At 48.0% G+C, this 24,971-nt stretch overlaps 1 pseudogene; it reads left to right on the top strand.

The window, feature by feature from the left end:
• Positions 1–24,692, top strand: part of LOC130149619 (hydrocephalus-inducing protein homolog) — a 68,134-nt pseudogene extending 43,442 nt beyond the window's left edge.
• Positions 24,693–24,971: the final 279 nt, after the last annotated feature.

Consider the following 24,971-nt stretch of genomic DNA (forward strand, 5'->3'; position numbering starts at 1 on the left):
CCGCTGAAAAACCACTGAATTCAGCAAAAGCTCCCTAGCTCTTCCTTTCTGGCTTTGGATGTGATCAAACATCCCCGTGCCACGGTTGCAAGCCCAAAGTCAGGGATCACTGAAAAGGCTGTTCCAGGAGGGTTTTTTCCGAGTTGTGATCTAGTCACACGTGGGCTGCTCTTTGCAGTAAGAAGTTGGTTTGGACATTCTGGAATGGCTAAGCAGCAGACTTTTATAAAAAAAGGAATCAACTTTCAGTCCCTAAGCTTTAGTTAATGGTGGGTGTCACACAAAAGGAGCTCAAAGGATAGAGGAATAGTTTTGCACAAAAGCCACAGTGACGGTTGTGTACAACTTCTGGGGCTATCTTCTGCTCCTTGTGCTACTCGCTTTCCATACAAGAGTAGAATGGGATGGCAGTGTTACCGAAATCTCGGAATGAAGAACTTACCGACACCAATGTGATGTAGATAAGCAGACATTTCTTTATGGACGGCCGGGTGCGTGAGTGAGTCCCCTCACGATCGACGCACACCATGGTTCAAAATCATACACCTTGTATAGAACTCATTCATACATATTCATTAAATATCCATGCATAATCATAAGATTTCCCATAAATCATTAACATACTCTCCTCCCATATCCGATTCTGCGCAGTAAAGGTTAGAAAGGTCCGGAAATGGGTCTGGGGTACGATTTGGGTAGGTGGTATGTGAGTCGGTGGTCTCGATCTCCCCCTGCCGGAATTACCTGCCACTTGAGGTAACTGTTTCTTGGCCGGCAACTATGGGTTGCTTCACTCGACTCTCCCCAGTTCACATAAATTCTCATTTTGACATTTTAGTACATCCTCCTAGGTTACATATAAACAATCATCTCAAATCTTAAGTCTGTTATCTAAGTTCTAAACATTCCTACTAGGTGATTCTGACCAATTCCTCCGGCCTTGGTACGGGGCTGTACAGAGGATTTTCTATAGCCGCTTTTTACTATAACTGTAAGTTTCATTAAAATATATTTTCTTATCCTCTTATATTTCTATTACATGATTGATTTTATAAAATCAAATAATCAATCAAATAAAGTCAATCAATCTTAACTTATTAGCAAATCTATAACATTTCCCCCCTTTGAAAGTGTTGAAAATCATTATTTCAATACTTTCACATTATTTACATATCATTTGTTTCAACATATTTTGGTGGTGGGCTATACCTTGGTGGACTGGTTGGTACTTCTCTCATGATCATACGATTGATTGCAATTCTATTGGTAAACTGCTTCTTCAAACATGCATATACCAACATGATCATCAAAAAGACAATCAGTAACAGAAACAAAGTTTTGATTAGGGATTGTATCCAAGAGCTCAAGTTCCTTCCTAATTTGTTAAAAATTTTCCCTAACCAGTCTTCTGACATATCTTCTTGAATTGATTCTGTTTCTTTTTCAATTTTATCTAATAAATCCAAATCATGTTCCACATCTTGTGTGACATTTGAAATGGGGATGCAACAGTGGTCCAGTTTATCTTTGAGATATCCACATACTCCATGTTCTTTAAGTAGGAGCATATCTAGTGCCATTCTATTTTGTAAAGTCATTCTAGAGGTCGCCTGTAATTGTATGTTCAATTCCTTAAACCCCTTTTTGGTAACGTTTGCTAATTTTTCCACTTGACCAGTTAACTTATAAAGCCATGCTCTGTTTCTATATGATGCTATAGGATTTAAAAGTGATTCAATTGCCCAGCCAATTTTCACTCCTGTAGATGGTTCATTCCAAGTATCATCATTTGTCTCAGATCTCTTTGTTCGTTTCAGTTCTAAATTTTCTAGAGATCCTCTAAATGGTGATTTCTTCCAAATCGGACACAATGTTGGCACGCCTAAAGTTATTTGTTTCACTTTACCATCTAATGGTAGATGAGTTGTCCAGGTTCCATCACTCAATGCCCAAATTAAATGTCCTGGACTTTGAATAGTAGATTTTCTACAACTAAACATAATTCCTCTTCTGGGTATATAGGCGCTAGATAGATTGAGAGTATTCTTAAGACCTCGACAAAAACAACCATATTTTAAAGCAGCAGCCAAAGGAGGGATTCTTTGAATTATTAAGTCTGCATTGCTACAATCATACACTTTTTCACATTTCCACCATGGCACTATTTTATTCTCCTTTTCTCCCAATGAAGTTGATCTATCATTGACCCAGGGTAATACTGAAAACACTTTTCCATCCCAGGTAAAACACCAAGGAGTTTTTGCCATATACTGAAAATGGGAATATAAGGTCATAGACCAAACCGAATCCCAAACTATTTCCTTTTCCTGTAGGGTTCGATTCTTTTTCTCACATTTTGTCTCGGTTATCCATACACTGGTGTTTGTTGTAGCCATTTTAGGCTAGTAACACCATCCCTTGTTCCCTAAATCTCCATATAATCCCGGTTTAGCTACAAATCATCCTTTACATTCCCAAATGGTTGAATATACTGGTGATTCTTCCCCAACTTTAACCTTTTGCAATTCCCAAGTTTCCCTAGGTTCTTGTTTACAATCCATTGTCTCATTTTCATATTCTAATTTGGTCAGATTCATGGTTAAGATTCCCCATGGAATAGATTCACCTACTGCCCTCGGTATTGGTAAACAAGCAGTGATCTGCATAACATTTTGTAAATTGGCAAATCTTTTAATCAATCCTACCATCAAATTTTCCTCAGCCGTTTGTTTGGGAATTTCAATCACTTGTTCTGTCTCTATTTGTCTTTCATTCCTGTCCACCAAGTCAGCCCATGATCCTGCCAACACTACCAACCCAAATGGAATCCAAAGAACGATCATAACCTGATATGAAAAATGAGACATTTTTCAAAGTCAAATTTAAAGTCTTTGGGTCACGGTTGATAATCTTCCATGGAATAGGTGCTTTCTTCACTCGAGTATAATGGATCCAAGCATCCGATTCTGCTATCTTGATAGCCGTAAAAGTGGTTAACAGTACTTGGAAAGGTGCTTTCCAACGTTCCTGTAAAGGTTCAGAGGTCCAGGTCTTCACATAGACATAATCTCCTGGTTGGAAATCATGCACTGAATTTTCCAGGGATAAAGGTCTATTCCAAATTACTGCACTCCGAATTGCAGCCGGAGTTTTTCCTAGAGAAAGCAAATAGTTATATACATCCTGCTTTCCTTTTACATGTACGTTTGGATTTGGTTCTGGAGACTCATATGGTTTTCCATATAATAATTCATAAGGACTGAGTGAGGTTCCACTCTTTGGCTGTACCCTGATACGTAATAATGCCAATGGAAGCGCCTGAGGCCACTTTAGACTGGTTTCTTGACAAATTTTACTTATTTGTGGTTTCAAAGTTTGATTCATCCTTTCCACTTTCCCACTAGATTGGGGTCTCCAAGATAAATGTAGGTCACAATTAATACCCAATACTTTGCTAACACTTTGGACTACTTCAGCAACAAAGTGTGGACCTCTGTCAGAAGAAATTCCAATAGGAACTCCAAATCTCGGAGTAATAACCACTTCACCACTTCTTTTGCTTGTGTAGTGCGACAGGGAAGGGCTTCTGGCCATCCTGTAAAAGTATCAACCCCTACCAGGATGTACCGGTACCCATTTTGTCTGGGTAGCTCTGAAAAATCTACTTGCCAATCATCTCCAGGTTCTACACCAGATTTCAGTCTACCCATTTGAACCTTTTTCTTAATCATTGGATTATTTTTCAAACATACTTCACACTTTGCAGTTACCATTTTAGCTATTCCCAACATCTTAACTGATATTACTTGTTTTCGTAAAGATGTTACTAAGGCTTCTGCTCCCCAGTGACATTCCTGATGTCTCGTTTGAATTCTCTCTCTCATCACAAGAGGTGGAATTACTACCTGTCCATTAGGAGTTACCCACCATCCCGCTAAGTTTTTCTTAGCATTTAATAACGGACTCAATTAGTCATCTTCCTCTGAATATCTCGGGTTTTCCCTAGGAAGGGTTACTGTTTTAGAAGGAATTATTGCCATTTGCAATGCTTGTTTCTTTGCTACCTTTTTTGCTGTTCTATCAGCTAAATTATTCCCAGCTATTATTTTTGTATTCCCAATCTGGTGTGCCTTACAGTGCATGATTGCTACTTGATCTGGCTTTTGAACTGCTTGCAATAATCATAAAATTTCTGTTTGATGCTTAATGTTTGATCCTTGAGAGGACAATAACCCCCTCTCTTTCCACAAAGCTCCATGGACATGCACTACCCCAAAGGCATATTTTGAATCAGTCCAGATATTTACTTTCTTGTCTTTGCTTATCTCTAAGGCTCGAATTAAAGCGATGAGTTCCGCCTTTTGGGCTGATGTGGTACTCGCCAATGCTCCTGCTTCTATAACTGTAGTCTCCGTTGTTACCGCATATCTGGCGTATCGGACTCCTTGTTCCATGAAGCTGCTTCCATCACTATACAGTTCCCAGTCTGGTCTCTCCAATGGCACATCCTTCAGATCTTCACGACTGGAATAAACATACTCGATGGCAGCCAAGCAATCATGCTCCAGTTGTCCTTCTTCCTGTATGGAACTTAAAAACACTGCAGGATTTACCAGGTTAGTTGTCTTTAGAATCACATCATCCTGTTCAGTCAATACCACCTGGTACTTCATCATTCGGCTGGGAGACAGCCAGTGTCCCCCCTTCTGTTCTAGGACAGTTATCACCATGTGTGGGACATAGACTGTTATTGTTCTTCCCAAAGTCCATTTCCGAGCTTCTTGTATGAGCATCACTGTTGCTGCCACTGCTCGAAGGCAGTTTGGCCACCCTCTACTCACTGTGTCCAGTTGTTTAGAGAAATATCCGACTGGTCGTTTCCAGCTTCCTGTCCTCTGAGTTAACACTCCCAGTGCAAGGTGTTGCCTTTCATGAACAAGCAACTGGAAATCTTTGGTTGGATCCGGCAGTCCCAAGGCAGGTGCAGACATTAAGGCACGTTTCAACTCTACAAAAGCCTTTTGTTGTTGTGGGCCCCATGCAAAGGGGGAATTCTTTTGGGCCTCGTACAGCGGTTTAGCTATTAGCCCATAGTTCATGATCCAAAGGCGACACCACCCAGTCATTCCCAAAAACGCTCCGAGTTCATGAATATTTCTCGGCTCAGGTATACCACAAATAGCTTCTTTGCGATCTTTTCCTAATTGTCGTTGTCCTTTTGAAATCTCAAAGCCCAGATATATCACAGTCTGGCAGGCTGTCTGGGCTTTCTTCCTGGACACTTTGTATCCATTTAGTCCCAGGAAATTCAAGAGGTCGATAGTCACCTGTATACAGGTAAGTCTTTCTTCTGTAGCAATCAATATGTCATCCACATATTGTAAAAGTAAATGCCCAGCTCTTGATTTATCCTGTTTCCACATTTCAAGTTCCTTTGCTAATTGATTTCCAAAGATAGTTGGACTGTTTTTAAATCCTTGGGGTAATCTAGTCCATGTCAACTGCATCTTTCGCCCGGTTTGAGGATTTTCCCATTCAAAAGCAAACAGTTTTCTGCTTTCTTTTTCCAAAGGTATACAAAAGAAAGCATCTTTTAAATCAAGCACTGTAAACCGTTGATAAGTGTCCCTTAATGCTGTTAACAGTGTATAAGGATTTGCTACTACAGGATAAATGTCCTTAACTAGTTGATTTACTGCTCTCAAGTCTTGTACCAGCCTATATTCACCCGAGGGTTTTCTGACTGGTAAAATAGGAGTATTATACTCAGATTCACATTCTTCCAAAATGTTATACTCCAAAAATTTATCACTCAATTTCTTCAATTCCTGTCTCACTTCTGATTTGATTGGATATTGTTTAATTCTCACTGTTCCTGCGCCTTCCTTCAAATCTATTTTAACAGGCTCTGCTAGTTTCGATTTACCAGGAATATCTGTTTCCCATACAGTAGGGATCACTGCCAAATCCACCTCCGGTGGAATTTCTTGTTCCTTTACTCTTTCGTGTATCATCAAGATTTCTCCCGTTTTTGACTCGGGTATTTTCAAGAAAAGTTCTCCTTCATCAAAAACAATTTGTGCATTTAATTTAGACAACAAATCTCTTCCTAACAAGGGTATCGGACATTCTGGTACATACAAAAATTCATGTGTAATTATCTTATTTCCAAATTTCAAATCTAGGTGTTGTAGGAATGGCCTGGTTTTCTTCTTTCCCTGTTGCTCCTATTATATTGGCTGGTTTTTTTCCTATTTTTCCTTTACATGTATTTAATACCGAAAATGTCGCTCCTGTATCTACTAAAAATTTAACTTCTTTATCTCCCAGCTAAATTTTAACCAGAGGTTCAGCTGGGTTCCCCTCCGGTCCCCTTCAGTCGTCTAAAATCATTATCTTGGCAAGGTCGTGAGAAACACTCTTGTTTCTAGGGCAATCCTTTTTCCAATGTCCTTCCTCTCTACACAAAGCACACTGATTTACTCCTAAGGGGGTATTAAATTTCCGATGGCCACAGTGCATACAACCTCCCCTCCCATTAAATCCTCGTCCTCTTCCTCTGCCCCTTCCTCTGTCTACCGTTCCTGTCATTACTGCCAATAAATCTGTTCTCCTTGATTTTCTTTCTTCTCTTTCTCTGTTGTTATATACCCTCCATGCGACTTCCAGCATTGTATTCAAACTCCTTGAATTCTCTCCCTCCAGTTTCTGGAGTTTTTTCCTTATATCTGGTGCCGATTGCCCCATAAAAATCAAAGCCAGTTGCATTTGTGCTGCCTCTGTTTCCACTCTCAAATCAGTATGTTTTCTGGCAGCTTCCTTTAATCGTTCCCAAAATGCTGAGGGAGATTCATTTTTATCTTGTCTTACTTCATATAATTTAGACCAATTCAGAGATTTAGGCATGGCATGTCTAATCCCATATAAAACCCATTTCTGATACCGTCTCAGTCTTTCTCTATGTGTTACATTATTTGGATCCCACTGCGGATCCCCAGATGGAAAATTCTGTTCTATTGTTCCACCTGTAATTCCACTCATCACATCCAACTCTGCCTGAGCTTTACCAGCTTTTAATACCGTTTGCTTCTCTGTATCATCTAACACATTATCCAGGATCACCTGTAAATCATTCCAGTCTGGATTCTGTGTTCTAGTTATAGTATCTGCCACCTTGCCCACTTTTTCAGGATCTTCTCTATAATTTCCTGCTGCCTGCTTCCAAGTCATCAAATCCATAGCTGTAAAAGGTACTTTCACATAGACCGGTCCATCACTACCAACTCCCTGTCGCAGGGGAGCTATAGTCTGTGTCTGTTGCCGAGTTCTCCGTGAAACAGGAGTATGAATTACAATCTCCGATAATCTCTCTTCCACATCTCCTGTTCCACTGCTATCCGGTTCAATCGCCTGTTCTCGTGCCCTAGATTCTCGACCCTGATTCCTTTCTCTCCTAAGAGGGGATATATCTAATTCTGGTCCATCATCACTCTCAGTGACAATCTTTTTCTTTAAACAACCTTTCCCGATCTCACAAGTTGAGCAACACCTTTTTACTTTCTTGTTATCAGCAGTTACAGCCATCACAAAATTATCTCCATCAGTTAACTTGCATTCATCCTGCCAGTCTTTTCTCTGTCTCAGGTAAAAGAACAAATCCACATATGGCATTTCACTCCATTTCCCTTCCCTTTTACAGTATAACATTAACTGCAGAATAGTATTATAATTCAGTGTTCCATTTATGGGCCACTTTTCCTGATTTTCCAATGTATACAGAGGCCACCAATTATTACAATACTCAATCATCTGGCTTTTTGGCAAATCCTCATATAAATCTCCCCAATGTGCCAATAAACATCCCAATGGAGAGTTTTTCGGGATTTTATCATTTACAGCAAGATTACGCATGCTTTTACTTTTAAACAACCGAGTTAACTTAGATGCCATGGTATAATCACTCACAGTACAATACACAGTTATTCAACTCTGTCTCCCCGATCCGCGGATCCACGCTCCACACTCGCTTTCGTGCTTAATTGCACGTCTCACCCTTACAGCCACACTCACACTTTTCCACAATTGTTACTTTAAACAAAGACATAAAACACAATATTACACACTTCTTAATTTTCTTCTCGATACACAGACACAATAAACAATTCTGTATCAGAAGAAAAACCCCTCCTAACTTCTTGTTAGAGGCACTACCTTAGAGAACACTAGAGCATGTAGTTTCTCTTGTTTCCACTTTCGTCCAACCCTGCAATAGCTTTCGCTTATGTCTTACGGGCAGGCGCCTAGGCTTCCTCTTCCACAAGGATCCTTATAGTCCAACCCTGCGCAGCTCTCACCGCGTCTGACAGGCAGACTTACTCAGTGAGACTCAAACCCACTGGTGGGTCTCCAACCCACTCCTTACCATACACTTATTATAGTGGGACTCCTACCCACTTACTACAATTACAAGAAGAAGTGTCTTACCAAAATCCAGGGAACGTCGCGAAGAGCCTTACGGATCGGGGATCGATGGGTATCCCCGAGAAGTCCTCGGTGCCGGCTGGAACCGATCAGGTCCCCGACTCCTCCGGTCTCCTTCAGCGAGGTCCCATCTGGGTCGCCAAAACTGTTACCGAAATCTCGGAATGAAGAACTTATCGACACCAATGTGATGTAGATAAGCAGACATTTCTTTATGGACGGCCGGGTGCGTGAGCGAGTCCCCTCACGATTGACGCACACCATGGTTCAAAATCATACACCTTATATAGAACTCATTCATACATATTCATTAAATATCCATGCATAATCGTAAGATTTCCCATAAATCATTAACATACTCTCCTCCCATATCCGATTCTGCGCAGTAAAGGTTAGAAAGGTCCGGAAATGGGTCTGGGGTACGATTTGGGTAGGTGGTATGTGAGTCGGTGGTCTTGATCTCCCCCTGCCGGAATTACCTGCCACTTGAGGTAACTGTTTCTTGGCCAGCAACTATGGGTTGCTTCGCTCGACTCTCCCCAGTTCACATAAATTCTCATTTTGACATTTTAGTACATCCTCCTAGGTTACATATAAACAATCATCTCAAATCTTAAGTCTGTTATCTAAGTTCTAAACATTCCTACTAGGTGATTCTGACCAATTCCTCCGGCCTTGGTACGGGGCTGTACAGAGGATTTTCTATAGCCGCTTTTTACTATAACTATAAGTTTCATTAAAATATATTTTCTTATCCTCTTATATTTCTATTACATGATTGATTTTATAAAATCAAATAATCAATCAAATAAAGTCAATCAATCTTAACTTATTAGCAAATCTATAACAGCAGGGGGACCTAAGCCAAAATCTGAGCTAGAATTCAGGCACTTTAGGCTGCTCCAGTGGTTCAAGAAAGGCTTCAGACTGAAAGATCCCGCACTATGCCATCTTAGCAGACTTAAGGAAGAAACTCAGCATCCTGGAGTTCAGCTGTAAGCCTTGTGGTCTCAGTTGCCTTTGCAGCAAGGGATATGTGTGTTAGCAGTACACTTAGAGCTTATCTGGTTTCAGTAGCGAGGAGGCTGGTTTTCCGTAACTGCTCAGTATGCTTCAGGTGGGGCGTCTTTACAAAGCTGAGCTCTTGGTTTGATGGTGGGAACAGGTGAGTGCTGCTCTCTGGAGACCGTAAAGCCCCGTCTTAACAAGGCGCTGCTGCAGGCGGTGAGCCCTGGAGCACCCCGGTACGGAGCCCTACGTTAGGCGCAGGTGGTGGCTGAGATGCTCTGCCTGCTTGAGGCAGCGCTCGGGTGCGCGTGTCGCTGTCAGCAGGCTGCTGGGGTATCGCTGTCAGCAGGCTGCTCTGCCTTGCTTGGGCTCATACTTCTCAGCTCCCGTGCGGTCGTCTCCGATTGCAGCGATACAGACAGCAGATTTTTCTCTCCGGCTCTGTTTTGTGAGCTTTGTGCCTTCTCTGAATGGATTTCAAAGCTCGTTTAAGTGCATGGGAAGGAATTCAGAAATCATGTTTTATATGCAGCATCACTTTCTGAGGGTGCAAACTGATTGCTAAGTTACAAACCAGCCCAAGGGCTCCGTCAGAAGTTAGAAACCAGCCGCAAAGTTGATCTGCTGAGGGAAGAGAAGGGTCCCGTATCTTCTCGCGGAGCATCTAGTGCTGGTGCCACCCAGCCCGGAGTCGGGGACTGACTCCGAGGCTGCCTGGAAAATCCAGGCGAACCGAAGGAATTCTGTACTGACATGGCAACCTCTCCCCAGGCCGTGAGACCAGGCTGCCCCTGCGCATCAAAGGGAGCGGCATAGGGCCCCAGCTGCGCTTCAGCTTTGACCAGCTGGACATCGGGAAGGTTTTTGTTGCATCAGCCCCCAGCTACGAGGTGAGCAGTGGGGCTTGCTGGGGTTGGGGTGGATCCTGATGGCCCCTGGGGCAGCAGTGAGCTTTGTGCACCTGCTGGATTTCTGGCAACACAGGCAGTTATGTGCACGCATTATTTGATGTAAGTTAAATGTGGGAGTTTTTGCAGAATCTGGATAGTTTTGATGGGGTCTGAAAGGTGTGTATGTTGTCCACAAAGCCCCGATCCCTGCGTTTTGGCAACCTCCCTTTGAGACCAGCTGGGAGGCTTCATGCAGAAAATCCAGCCCTTGACACATGATAGCAACACCGGGTCAAAAAGGTCAGGATCCAGAGGCTTTTGTTTCAGCCCTAGATGCACTGCGCCCTGGTACCCTGGCGGTTAAAAAGCAGCTGGAACAAAGGTGTTGTGTTCCGACTCGAGTCCGTTGCAAACACCTTTCAGTGAAGCGCAACTTGCTGGATCCTGGCGCCGGAGGGAAGCCGGGCAGCCTCCCCGCGCAGAGCTGCCCGCGCAGGCACCGGGAGCACTGTCCCTGCTGAGCAGCCTCCTGCCACCCTTCAGACCTGGTGCCCCTCTGGCTCTATGAACAGAGCAGGGCAGTTCTGGAAATGAAGCAAAGGAGCTTTCTGGGTATTTGCCTCCCCCCGCCGATGGTGGCAAGTTTTCTCAAAAAAAAACCAACCAAAAAAACCCCCATGATACAGCAACTGGAGGCGGTAGAAAATGAGGCAGTACATCGTGCCAGACACTTTCAAAAGCTTGACTGTTGCAGGGAAGGACACGTTAAGGTGTTTTCTTGCCAAAATATTGTGCTCTGTATGTATGCATTTTTTAATGCTGATTCTTTATTGATTCTATATATATCAATGTGTTGGTTTCATTACTGGAGAAAATGTGAATAAGTAGATGATACTCCAAGTGCTGTATTAAGTAGCCAGACTGGAGGTAAACTTCAGTGTAGGATCCCTAAGTGCAATTTGTAATTAAGGTGTAAAACATATGAGTAGTTTCCAAGTTACCAGTGCAGAATTTGAATACAGGAATGTTTTCAACAGCAGCTGCAAAATTAAAAAAATAAGGGCTGTACCTCTGCTTCTGTCTCAGTTTTTCTGACAGGTTTTGCGAGGACAAAACTTAGGGAAAATAACTGCCAAGCAGGTAGATAAGTCCACAGAAATGGCCGGATTTCACCTGCAGCCTTCGGAAACTGTAGAGCTTTGCTTTGGGTAGGTTTGGTGACCACCAGTGTGCTGATACTCACAGGCAGGTGTGGGCATTTCTTGCTGAATCTCAGCAAATGCTGCAGGATTGTGTAGCTTGTTGGAACAGTAAATAATGGTAAATTAGTAGATGATGGCTGTGAATATTTATGAAAGAGATTCTTTAGAGCAGGTGGAGCTGCTATGCCCCTCACTCTCATCCTTTCTTGACATGTCTGGTTGAGCAAAGACAAAGAGACTCTCAGATCAAAGAAAAGAACAAAATGCGCCTCACTGACGTACCCTAGCAGAGTCGGGGAGTGCTGCTGAAGCTGGTTATGGGGCTGTCCCAAGGTATTTTCTACATCCAGTAAACTTGCTGGCTGTAACGGGAGCTGAATGTGTTTTGCCCTTGGCAGGACTGGGCTCATCTGGAGCGGGAGCAGTTAGGTGACGATTCGCTGTAATGCTGCGACCGCCCTTTGCTGCTCTTTGGGGCAGGTCTGCATCGCCTTGGTGATGCTGAGCACATCCTCAGCCCTGCAAGTCCAAGCGGACTGCTCTGTGTCAGTGGAATAAACCCAGAGTGACTCTGTTTATGTGAAGTTATCACTGGGGTTTTTTGCATGCAAAAACCCAAAGGCAGAAACTGTCCTGTTGTGTTTTCTTTGGCTTCAGCCAAGCAGCAGCACACAGCATCTTCTGCCTTTTGTAGAAGTTTAATTAGAAAACAAATCAGCCTTCTGTAAGGAAAGAAGATTCCTCATGTATTTCCATTTTGCTTTCTTGCTGCTGCAGGTGATCCTGTTTAACAAAGGAGTCATTGATGCCCCCTCCAAGTTGGTCCTTCCGGCGACCGCTCTGGGCTCCTGCTTCTCCTTTCTCCCCCAGGAGGGCATCGTTTTACCAGATGTCCTCCAAGTCATCCAGATCTCCTTCAGTTCCACCGCCCTGGGGCAGTTCACAGAAGGATTCCGGTTCAGTGTGGATGGGTCCCCTGAGCCCGTGACCTTGACCGTCAGGTGAGGAGGGTTACAGGAGCCTGGGGGGTGCCTCCACAGTAATTCCCACTGCAGACTCCTCTCCTCGAGATGGCATCTGCCTCCTTGCTTTCTGTCTTGCCTTTGTTCCAAGGACCCCTGTCCAGCCCTTATCTCTCATTCTCCAGCCCCACAACTCAAGCTGTTTGTTTCAAATGCTTTTGAGATGCCCACCCACCGGGGCAAGCCGAGCCTCCCTCTTCAGGGGGGGTTGTGCACTGGATTTAGTTCTCCAGGGAGGGAAAAACTCCCAGTTCTTTTGAGTGGAGATGAGCTGGCTGGTGGGACATGGGGCTGCAGAGGAAGGAACAGCGGTGGGAGTGCAGGTGGTTCCTCTCCTACCTTGTGCTCCTTCCTGCTCTGCGAGGACCCCGATCTCCCTTCAGAAGCACTATTGGAAGATGTGGCTGTTGCCATAAAGACTGCCCTCTTCCCCCGTTCTCTTGCAAGCTGCGCTGTTACCGGCTGTAGCGCACAGGGCTCTGGGCTGGCTGCTTGGCCGAGCCCTCTGGGCAGTCCTTCAGGTCTGACTTCCTTGAGCACAGCTCCTGTGTGCTCAGCAGAAACGGCAGTTATTTCCCCCCTCGCTGCAAGGCTCACCCTTGGCAGTTTCCCAGTGTGAGACCCAGTTGTGGCTGGTTTGGAGGCAGTTTTCTGTTGTCTTTTGGCAAGTGCTATTACGGAAAGCATGTCTGCTCCCTTTGCTCCATCCAGAGTAGGATGCTGGGGCTTGGCAGGTTAAGTCTGATTACGTGAGGTCCTTGGAGAGGGAACCTCATTGCCAGAAGGGATTTGCTACCTAACTTGTTCTCAGGAACGGATTCAGCTCCAGGAATCGAGAATTAGCATGGGACTGAAACTCCTGAAAGTCAGATTTTGAGTGCTTTTTGATCGTGCAGTCAGAAGATGCCCAAACCATAGGTGATCACTCTTTGCTTGGAAACAGACCTGACGAGGTCCTGAACGCTTGTTCTTTTGCTCTTTAGAAAGGGATGCTGGAACTGGGACACCACGGGTGAGTGCAGGTCCCTCCTGCGGGAGGCTGGGGTCTGTTCATGTGTACGAGAGACCCGGTGGCAGTCCTGTGAATAAAACTAGGAGGCACGGGTCACTGTGCTCCTTGATCTGTATTTGTTTTTTTCACCAAGAGGCAGAGCTGGCATTGATTGGCATCAACCATGAAATTAATGAATGTTGTGCAGCTTCAAGTGCTGATTTCAGTGGATGTTGGTGAGTTTGGGAGTTTGGAACCTCTCTGAATTTAGGGATGGGCGGGCTGGTGTGGTGGCTTCAGGACACTCATGTTTGGTGGTGCAAATAGTCTTGCTCTTGGATGTGTCAGCCGGTGCACTGGTGACAAGCTGATACTTTCCTCCAAGATTCCGCCATCCACTGTGTAGAACTTGTGCTGCGTTTCTCAGTAGATGTCTGGGGCTCCTGTGGATTCGTGCCTCAGAATCCTGCACGCATAATGGTAGTGTGGAATAGGGTCTGAGGAAGATGTCCATCTAGCCCGTGGAAAGGCCAGTTCCAGCAAAGAGATACCAAAGCAGGGAACCTGTGGCTGAGAGGGCTAGTTACAATGAACCTGCTTCTGCATGGACAGCTCTGCCCGTCACACGACAGATGGGGAAACTGAGGCACAGAGCCATCACTTGTTCAGGGTCCTTCACTGGGCCAGCAGCAACCTGGGGGTGTACCCTGCCTGCCCTGGTGCCCTGAGCCACCTCAGCAGCTGCCACCTGCTGACCACGTTGCTTTGGCTGCCCCTGTGCACAGGGATGCTGTGCCGAGCGCAGGGGTGACGGGTTGATTTGAAACCCACCGTGCTGCTGAGACCAGCTTCTATCCGTCCCGGTGGTAACGAAAGCCGAACACTTTGCAGTTCTTTTTAACCAAGCCAGTTCCTCCTCTGCCTTTGTCCTTACAGGGGCTGTGTCATCGGACCGACTTCCCTTTCCATGTACCTTCCCTCCATTCGGCGACGTCTCCTTTGGTGAGTGTGCCCTGGGCTTGGACCGCTGGTGGGGAGGTCTGTGCCTTACTGAAATGAAGCGCTTTGGGAGCGTCTGTCACTTGTGTTCCTCCACAGCAGCCTTCAGGGTGTTAGAACCAGGGCTGCCGCTTGCTCAGGTGGTATTTTGCTGCCGTGAGATCAAACAGGACCAAAGGAATAGAAAGTCAGGATTTTCCTGGTGCCCTCAGAGCCTGCTCAGCCCCAACCTCCCAATCCTTGGCGGCAGAATGATGGTGAAAGCCCTTGTCCCAGAAGGGCCCAGGGGATGGGGCTGCAGGAGAAGGGAGTTGGAGCCACACGCTAGCCTGTGGCTGCTCAGGGTGAACGTTCCTGTTGCAAGGCGAGGACACCACTTACCCACTTGACCTTTAGTGTGAGCTGTTAATTTGTGCTGTGAGGGCTCCTCGTTATCACCTGCCCGGTAATAAGCCCAGGCAGTAGCTCGGCATTGGTTTGGGCAGTGATGTCTCCAGAGATGTGGGCTCCTTCTCCTTCCCCAGCCGAAGCACTGCTCCACTGACGGAGCCGGTGGCTGAGCACCCAGAGCATCTCCACTGAAATGCAGATTCTGATTCTCCATCTCGAGTCTCAGAGAAAAGGCTTTGTACTGAGATGATCTAAAGTTTACATGTGAAATCAATTGGGGATTGATTGAAGGGCCATGATCATTCTGTGCCCAGGATGCCTCTGTGGTTTCATGCGGTTCGTGGACTTTCTAGGAAATCTCAATACTTTCCCTGAGCCACTTCCCCCTCTCCCTGCATCACCACTCGGCCACTTCTCTGCTTCCTTTTGAATAAATAGACCCACAAGAAACGCACCGGCAGAAATGCGGTTGTGTAATAGGAGGTTCATCCTACTTTAATCTGATTTCATTAACAAGGCCTTTCCAGCTGAAGGCAGCTATTGTATTTTTGCTTCTTGTCACTGTGCTGCTGGCTGTTGTCTGCATCTGGTGACTTCGGTCCCATTTGGGGCTGTGCAGTGGGTCAGTCGGTGCATGTCCTTTCTGTGCCCCACCCCCGCCTCCCTGCCGGAGTAATTGCTGGCGGTGGGCAATGGTCACTGCTGCTGGGCACAGAGGAACTATCTGCTGTGTCTGCAGGTGGTTTTCCTCCCTGTCTTTATTCAAATAGCACTTGGTAAGCAGGGCATGGGAGGTGTCTTCTGGCAGAGCTGGTGTCCGCTCCAGACCAAGCTGCGGGCTGGTGTCCTGCCTCTGCAGAACAGCCACCCCCTCACCCAGTGTGGTTGTACCACTGGTTTTCCGTTGTGGAAAGCAAGTGTCAGAGCTGGAGTGATGTCAGGCTTTGTGGGCAGTAATCAAAGGCAGTGTGGATGTGATGTCCCCGTTTGTTAGGTAAGGTGAGACACAGTTCCTGCTCATTTCTAAGGAAGCATCAGGTTTGCCTGCAGTGAGGTGGGCCGAGTTGTCATGTGCTCAGTCTGGTTGCCCAGAAACAGGAGATGCCTTAAGGGTCCTGCCTAGAGAAACTGCATTAGAGTGCAATGCATCATGTTGTAGTGCCCGGTCTCATCCTTTCTTTTCCTTACATGACAATGCCCTACTTTCATATATTGAAAACTGGGGGAATGTTCATGGAGTTAATGGGGGATTTTACAGACTGAATTTTCAGAATAAATGCTCTGTCTGGGTGCACACTGATCAGTGAGAAAGAGTTGGGGCTGGTTTGGGGGCAGGTGAGAGAGCTCCTCACAGGTAGAGACAGCTCTTCAGCACCAACGGCACTGCCCATTGCCAAGGAAGCAAGCTGTGCCATCCATGGAAAAAGCAACTTCAGTCACAACTCACTCCTCCCTGAGCTTCTCCATTACCTCTCATTCACACTGAAAAGAGATAAACAACAAGCACCGGTCTATCCTAACAGGAGAGTCACACCAGGAATCACGGGATAACCGGGGACTTGACTGATATTTGTCTCACCTTCCCAGGCTTTCCTCGCACCCTGCCGTGTCGCCTCACTAACACCTCCTTGGTTCCCATGACTTTCAACCTTCGCATCCCTGGCGAAGGCTCAGGACAGCGCAGCGTCACCAGTTTTGCTCAGATATCAGACAACACTTGCCCGTCCTGGAGAAAGGGAGCCCAACATCACATCAAGCCAACTGAATTCACCATAATGCCCTGCAAGGGGACCATCCGCTCCCAAGGAGCCCTGGGTATCCAGGTATGGCACGAGCCCGGCCATACGTGCTTCAGCAGGTGGAGCTGAAGCTTCACTGGTGCGCAGGAGGGCTGTAGTGCTGCTGGCTTTGGGCATAACGCAAGTAAGAGATCGGTGTTCGTGTTAGGTTTTTGTGAGCTGGGGTACTCTGGGGCGGAGCACCGTTTTGTTTCCAAAGTTGTAAGCCAAGGGTCATGTACCCTACGGTGAAGCACAGAAGCCATGCATGTGTGTCTGAGCTGCTTAGAGCAATTTGATTTAAAGTGGGCCGAGGAAGGATGGGGACAGAAGGTGACTGTTAAAAGAAAGATGTCATTGCATAAAGCAGTTTGCTATTCTTCCCGGCCTTATCTTTCCTCTCGTGTGGAGCAGAATGGTTGCATCCACTGCAGCGAGGACTGGAAAAGCTCCAGCAGCCATGAGCTGCACAGCTGCTGCTGGGCCACGTTTTGCCCTCGGCTTCCCACTGTAAAGCTGGACTCATTCTGTGAAAGTCAACAGATTTCCTCTGGATTTATGCTGTTGTAGTCGAGAGTAAAAATTGGTCCCAGTGGCAAGTAGAACATGAATTGTGCTTTAATTTAGCTTACATATGCCCTGGTATGCAAGGCGTACTTAATAAATCGGATATCGCCAGAAGAGTTTTGTTACTCGGAAAGACAGTGGTCTACACGTGGACCAGCAGGAGAACTAAGGCAAAATATCGCTCCCTTTCCTGACCGTGGGTGAGAGCCAGAGGACACCATGCGTGGCTGATGGCTTCTGGCAGTGATTAAGTATCTGACGCTCTTCTCCTCTACCAGGTCACCCTGTGTTCCAACACGGTGGGGCGATACGAGCTGGCGCTGGTGGTGGGCGTGGATGGTGTTGGCCAGGAGGTGTTGGCGTGCCTCTCACAGCCAGGTACCGGCGCTTTCCTTGCAGCTGGCCACCTTTCCCCGCGTACCCATGCCCAGCACGCTGCCTGGCGTGGGGTGTCCTGGCTTCAGCTCCAAATGAGAAATGTTGCTTAACGAGCTAGTTCTGCCCAGCTCGCTGTGAGCACAGCCGTGCTTTGAAAGCAGCCCATGTTGAGAGGCACCTGTGCTCAGTGCTCAGGGCCATGCCTCTGTCTTTTTTTTTTCGGTTTATTTTATTTTTAAGGGAGCAGTGATTATATTCACTATTGGCCTGTTGTCTGGGACGTGAGGAGTAATGAATCTCCAAAGGACTGCCCCTGCTTCTCCCTGCAAGCGGTGGGCTTGTGCTGGGTTGGCCCAAAATGCAGCATTTGCTTGGAAGGCGGCGAGCAGCCTGCTGAAAGCTGGGGTCTGGCTCAGTTAGTGAAGGCGTGTGCAAATGGGAAAGGGGCTTACGGCAGGAGTGGTGAGGGGAAACTAGTCCTTGGTGTGGCAGGTGAGCTCAGGTTTCTCTGGTTCTCTTGAGCATGAACGTTCCCAGACTTAAGCCAAAAGCTGCAGCGTCGTTCAATGCCGTTGCGCCGCAGCGGGTGCCAGTTTAATGACGAGAGGGACGCAGTTGCTGGTGCTGTTCCCTCTCCCCGGCAGAGTCACCCACTGGGTGCCTGGGCTGCAATTTTGTAAAACGAGTGGGAATGGGAAGAGTCAGTGTGTGGGCTGGTGTGTGGAGGACCCAGGCAGCTGCAGGAGCTGGGAGAGGCTGGTCACCCACTGCGAGAGGCAGGCGGTGCTGGTGCCCTCCATCGCGGGGGCAAGCGGCTGAGGTTTCAGGCAGGGCGAGAGCGGTACAGGAGAGGAGGGAGTTGCTTTTACTGAGATGCGGGAGTCTTGTTTTCCTTGAGCTTTGGGGAGCGCTGGTCCTCAGCGGGAAGGCTCCCGCAGAGCTCGTGCCTTGCTGGGACTGTGGGAGGGTCCTTGCCGGCCTCCTGGGGCAAGGGAGGGGCAAAGCTTGATGAGAGAGCACTGGGGCAGGGCACTGGGCAGCCTCTGCCACGGGAGTCTGGGGCTGCCCCTCCTTTACAAGAGGCTGTTGAGTAAGAAGAAGTTAGAGGTGATCGATTGCCGTAGAGGTAGGAAATGTCTATCTGGCAGAGACAAATGCCTTGTGTCTGTTTCATGCTGTTTGGGGAGTAAACAACTTCTACATTCTCTCAGTGTCTCTAATTCCCTTTGGTCATCTCTTCACCCGGATGTGTCGTTCCTCCACTGCCCGTGCTCAGCCCTGTTCTGACATTTGGACGGTGCTTTCTGAAGTTCCCTTGCGAGTGGGTGCTGACCCTTGTGAACGATCTTCCAGGCTGCTATGGAGTCCTTCCTCAGGCTTGGCGTCGTGTTCGCCTCCTGCCCTCAAACGTCGTTATCGAGGGGTTTATTAGGAAAAAAACGGGGTTTGGATAAGACCTTGCTGTTTTATATTCAAATCTAAAGTTTTGGAGAGAACGGGAAGCTACCTGAATATGAACTTCAGGAGCGGTTTGAACTCTTCAGAAAGCAGTTTCGGTTCTAGTCTTTGGGGTGCTTTCATGCAGGAGAACTTGGAGGGTTGTGAAAAGCTGCTGCAAGGAGGCCGCCAGCACCGGAGTGGGCGTTTGTGAGTGCAGCAGCTTTTGGACCCTGTGAGGATGCTAATTAGGCCCATACAAATCTTGCTCCTTGTGTTGCGCCTTTCTGCTTTCTCCTAGGGATTTTTAAAAATGTGGGTGAATTGCCGTTGTGGTGGATGTTAAGAAGCTTGGAGTTTCCTCAGAGGTCACTCTGAAGTTGTCTTTGATTCTGTCCCTTATAGGAGCACAAGGAGGATGCTGCTGTGTGGTACTCCAGCCCTGTGCCGTGTGGGATTATCCAGCCTCACAGCTCGGTGGAGATCCCGTTGACGCTGGAAGCCCAGGCGATAGGAAGGCAGGACACTGTGGCTAGTGTCTCAGTGTTTGGGAATGAAAGATCCCCGCTGGTGAGTGCTAGGCGAGATGCGTGCCTTTGTGTGACTCATCTTGGTGGGCATAAAGTGTACAGGGGTTCTGCCAGGGAAAAGGAGAACGTGACAATACGTGGCTGGTGCGGACACGGAAAGAAGGGATTCATGGCATAAGTAGCAGCTAATGCCTAGAGAAGGGTGGTGTCCTCTTAGGTGGAAATCTAAGTGTCTGAGATGGTGTTTAATTACGGACATGTGAGGCGGGATAACAAGCCCAGTCTGAAACCCAGAGCAATTCCTGGGTCTCTCGCTCTCGTGCGTTACGAGATGAGCAGCAACCGCTGCTTCATTAGAACTCTTGTTCGGGAGCGCACGGGGACATCGCTGAATACCACTAAAGCAAGAGCGGTGTAAGAGACCGTGCTGAAATGATGATTTCTGTAAAGCTGGATTTAAGCTTTCCTGAAAGTCAGGTCCATCCCGCCTGAGAAATATCCATCATATCTCTTTGCCAAAAGCCCCAGCCAAAGACGCATGAGACTCCACACTGCTTGCATCTGGAGCACAAGCTTTTTTTTCTTTTCTTTTTTTTTCCCTACCAAGCTTGAAAAGGGGTGAGGCAAAGCATTCCTGGACTAAAGGCTCCTACAGGACATTTGCATTCAGGCATATACAGCAGCAACAACAAAGTGTAGGCAAGAGAACGTTGTATCTGGTGTCCTGGCTTCCACTGGCTGAAATCGAGAACAAATTTAGTTAATTAAACTTTAATTTAAAAGGATACTAACTTTTGAAGCAGCTGTTTTAAAATGTCTTGTCCTCTCTCTGAGCACGGAAGGGGATATCAGAGGATTCCCGAGAACGTGAAGCTTTCTGTAACAGAAAGGAAGGCTGACATTTTGAAAACAATTGCAGGGATATAAACTTTTTATAAACCGAATTGAAACGATGATGCCAAATCCCTTGGATGCCACTGGTCATCTCAACCCTGGCTGCTGGGGATGTGCATGTAAACCAGTCAACAGCAAGGCCAGGCAATGCAGGCTTTGCAGGGAAGTCTCACGTTTGACAAAACAGTTGCTTGCAAACAGAAGGCATGCTTCCCCGAAAGAGGAGGGTTTCTCCCCACTGGAATAACCAGTTGTTTAAATGTCAGCTGGATTTTGAACTACAGGTACCTTGAAAAGCTTTTACGCTTGGGCTAACAATTTATAAATTGAAAGTTGACCTTACCTTAATCTTTTCTGTTTGGACGTGAACGTGTCAATGTTTTGCCCAAAGGGCGAGCATTTCAGCTGGAGAAGCGTAGCTGTGCCTAAAGAAAGGACTAGATGCGTTGCATTTTCTATAGGTCTGTCTTCTGGTTGCAGTGCAGTTCCAGTAGTTCCCTGGTAGCTGACGCACCCAAAGCTTTCTGGGCTGGCAGAAGAGCTGGCTGTCTTGTTACGTGTCCTGCGCTGGTGGCAGATCCTACCCGTATGGCTGCAAGTCTGACCTTGGGAATCGCTGCAGTGTGTTCCAGTAGAACTTCAAAGCTCGTTCTTGCCTTAGGCTGGGGTGCCCAGTGTCGATGCCTGGTCTTTACCACCGTTTCAGGCAGAACGTGGTACAGATCTTTCATCCAGGCTGTGCAGAGTCCCTCCACAGCTCCGTTGTCGGGTATTTTGTTTGCAGGTGAACGCGTGCCAGCTCCAGTCTGGCGTGTGTCATCTGCATGAAGGAGCTGGTAAATCCCAGCGCTGGCGTTACTGGTGGCAGAGCTGCCATCGCTTGTTGCTGCCTTTCCCTGTGCCATGTTGCCTGTAACGCTGTTGCATGGCATTTTCCTTGTCCCTTTTAGAACCCTGTAGATGAAGGGGTAGCGTTTCTGAAGCCCTCTCCTTGGTGGTGAGGATGCGTGGTGTTAGTACACAGGCTGACAGAAGGCAGCTCTCCTGGGCATCCTCCAGATGTTGTTCCGCTCATCCCCAAAGGGCTCTGCCCTGCCTTTGCTGCTGCTGTCCCGCTGTCACCGGGAAGCTGAGCTGGCTGGCGAGGCGCAGCTCTTCCCTGCAGCTCCTCCTTCCCGGGAGCTTTGGGCAGCATCGCCCAGACATGCATCATCGTGCATGGCTTCAGTTCCTTATTTTGGAGGCCCCAGCCTTGGTAGGTGAGGTTTTTGGCTCTTAGTTGCACGCAGCAGTGCCCTGCCAAGGGATGAGCATTTCTGGATGCTGCTGCTTCTGGCTGAGTTGGGCTGGTGATTCTGACAGCGGTCAATACCACTTCCTTGAGCCAGACATCATTAAAGGTTTTACATCGTGGAAGCTGGTTTCTTTTTCGGTTAAATCGTACTCTGTGCCCTCCAGTGAATCCTACGGCGTCTGGTCAGTGTTGGGAGTTCTATGCATTCAGATCCTGTTGAAGTGTTGAGGTGTTTGGAACCAGTGAAATCCACCGCAAGAGTGCACAAATTCTCGTTGTTTTTAATGATGTGGGAAGGTGGTTTAGCAAAGGGATCTGTGTTCCTCCTCCAGTAGTCTGTGCCAGTTCTGCAAGGAGAAAGCTTTTGGTTCTGACTGTCAAGAGAAAAAACACCACTTGAATGATGTAATGAATAATTAATGCCTGTTATTCATGCCATACCAGGAATACACATAAGCACACATCAGAGGCCATAACTTGCACGATCTCTGCTCTGAAGAGCCTGCTTCGCTTCTGGCTTGTGCTGGTTTTCAGAGGTGCATTTTTGGGAATGTCAGAGAAGTAACTGTCCAAGTGTCGCTGTGCAGCAGCAGCGGTCAGGGAGGTTTGGGGCAAGGCTGAGCGGCAGAAGGAGCGGGAGCAGGCACAAGGCAGAGAAAGGAGAGCTAACTGTGGAGGAGGTCTGGAAAGGAGAGCGTGGGACCCAGGGTTTCTCTGTCCCCTGAGAACGGGAGCTTGTGGCTTTCAGATGGGGTCACTCCCGAGCCTGCACTTGCCCCAGGCCTTCTGTTTCAGCCTTGCAACACTGAAAACTTCCAACAGCCGTACTTATCGCCCAGTCGAGGAGGACACTTAGAGCTGTCTCATATTTTTTAACTTCCCCTGCTTTTCTTTTTTCTTTCCTACCTGCTTCCTGGAGCAGAATATCTGTTTAGTGAGCATTGGAGAAGAACGGGTTGTCTACGTGCATCTGAGTGAGATAAATTCCAGCAGTATTGAAGTCCTACAAGATGCGTCCAAAACTCTCCACCTCTCCAATCAGGCTGTCATCCCTGCTTCCTTCTGTGTAGAGATGGTAAGTATCTGTGGGGCTATTTCCCAATGAAAATTGACTGGTCTGTAGCAGCCTGTGGCCTGATTTTTACATGCAACGTTCCCATATTGCTGTCTCGGAGAGAAAGCAAGATATTCCGTCCCAACGCAGCGAGAGGAGCCTGGCTCTGGGGGCAGTTTTAGCTGGGGCACCCCTCAGTAAAATAGACAGCTTGCATAGATGTTTGTGCAGAAATGAGTCTGGATCATCTTTACAAGTTTTCCCTCTGTTTTCTGGGTGGTATTTAACGGAGAGTCGTGTCTTTGGAGCTCTGAGATCAAGAGGCCCCTGTGGCCCTTTGCTCCTGGAAGGGCATGGATTTCCCGACGCTTTCCCCATTAGGTCTGCGTTTGCTTTGTGTCAGACTGCTGTTTGTGACAGAGTCTGGGGCGTGAAGTTTGTCCTCAGCCTGCCTGTGGTGAGGTGAGTTTCACACCTGCTGGGGGCCCAACCAGCTGTGGTGTTGCACAAACATAGAACGGTAAGGGTTGTGTAGCTACAGGGTCTGTGGGCTCCGTCGCGTTGCAGGGCATCTCCGGAGGCCAGCCGCAGGGAAAGGCCGTTGAACTGATGGAGGCTGCAGCTGACAAGCTGCGTGGCAGGTGGCAGGAGGCGGTTGGGTCGCTGCCCTGGCAGGGGGGGGCAGGGCTGGTGCAGCCAGGGAGGGCTCCTGTGCGGACACTGGGTGGGATGTGCCGCTCACTGGAGGTGGGATCTGTGAGGGGCTTAAAAACAGGGTTGGGAGGAGGTTTGTTCTGCTCCACGCTAGGTGGGCTGGATTTGTGGAGCTGGTTCACCCAGGCCTGGCTCTGTGGGCTTGGTTGGGTCTGCGGGTAAAGCATCAGGCAGCGTGCGAGAGGCCAGGCTCAGCCTCCTGGGCCAAGGGGGAGGGGGGCAAATTTCCTCCTTGCTGCTTTTCCAGCTGTTTGGGGGACAACAGTAACCTCCAAGTGGGGGAGGGATTCCCAGGGCAGCTTTCTTTGAATCCACCATGAAAACCCGCTTTCCATCTGTGGCGAGAGCAAGCCACCAGGGATGGCTGGTACTGGTGTTGAAATGATGGGTTTGCATGCCTGTCGCAGGCAGTGACCCGCAGAGCTGTTCGGGTCCTGCTGCCCCGGTGCAATGCCTCCCTCCTCCCCGGGCAGCTCGCGGTGTAGCCGGGGGGCTTGCAGGGTACATCTGCCCCTCCGTTGCCTCAGGGCCCTAACCCATGGGACTGGGCAATAAAGCCTGTCGTGCTTCACCGCCATCTCTGTCAGTCCTGGGGCTGATCAGTCACTAGAGCAGTAATACGAGGCGGCTCAGGGACGGTTTCTTTCCCTGCAATAAAGACGGGCTCTGCTTGAGCAGTGGCTTGGACCAGATGATCTCCAGAAGTCTCGCCAGCCCCAGCCGCTCTGTGACTCTGTGTGTGTGATGATCCCCCCTGCTGACTCCACGGGGCTGAGTTCCCCCATGGTGCGCATCTCTGCTTTTCAGGGCAGCTGCTGCTCTCATGGAGACGTGCCAGGAGGCAGGTCCTGGGAACCTGCTCCATCAGCCGCTTCACCAAAGGCTCTTCAGACAGACTCCGGGCACGGTGCTGCTGAGGCTGCCTGATGGGAGCAGCGCGGGCGTGGGCGAGATGTGCCCGAGCTGCGCCCTGGCCCTCAGCAGCTGCCTGCTCTGCCGCTCTTTTGCTGCCCCAGTTGAAGTTTTGCCCTTGGCTGCCTTACGCTGCCTGGCAGCTCCTTGACGGGAAGCAGAGGGGACTGAATAATTGTGGAGATAAAGCCTGGGATGCAGTCGGGTGTCAGGGTGATGTGCACGTGTCCACCTGAGAGCGGAGCAGGCTGCGCTGTGCCTTAGCCCAGCTGATGGGTGACACGGGCATCCTTCATTCCCCCGTGTCCCTGAACCCAAGCCTTGTGTCCTCTAAAGCGCCAAAGCCGCTGCTCTGATTCCTGCTTGGAGGTTGCTGCAGGGTGGTGAGCCGTCATTTCCCTGTCTCCCATTTGTTGGCCAATCTGCAAAC

The sequence above is a fragment of the Falco biarmicus genome, chromosome 5 (genome assembly GCF_023638135.1).
Source record: "Falco biarmicus isolate bFalBia1 chromosome 5, bFalBia1.pri, whole genome shotgun sequence".
In the NCBI taxonomy this organism is placed as follows: Eukaryota; Metazoa; Chordata; class Aves; order Falconiformes; family Falconidae; genus Falco; species Falco biarmicus.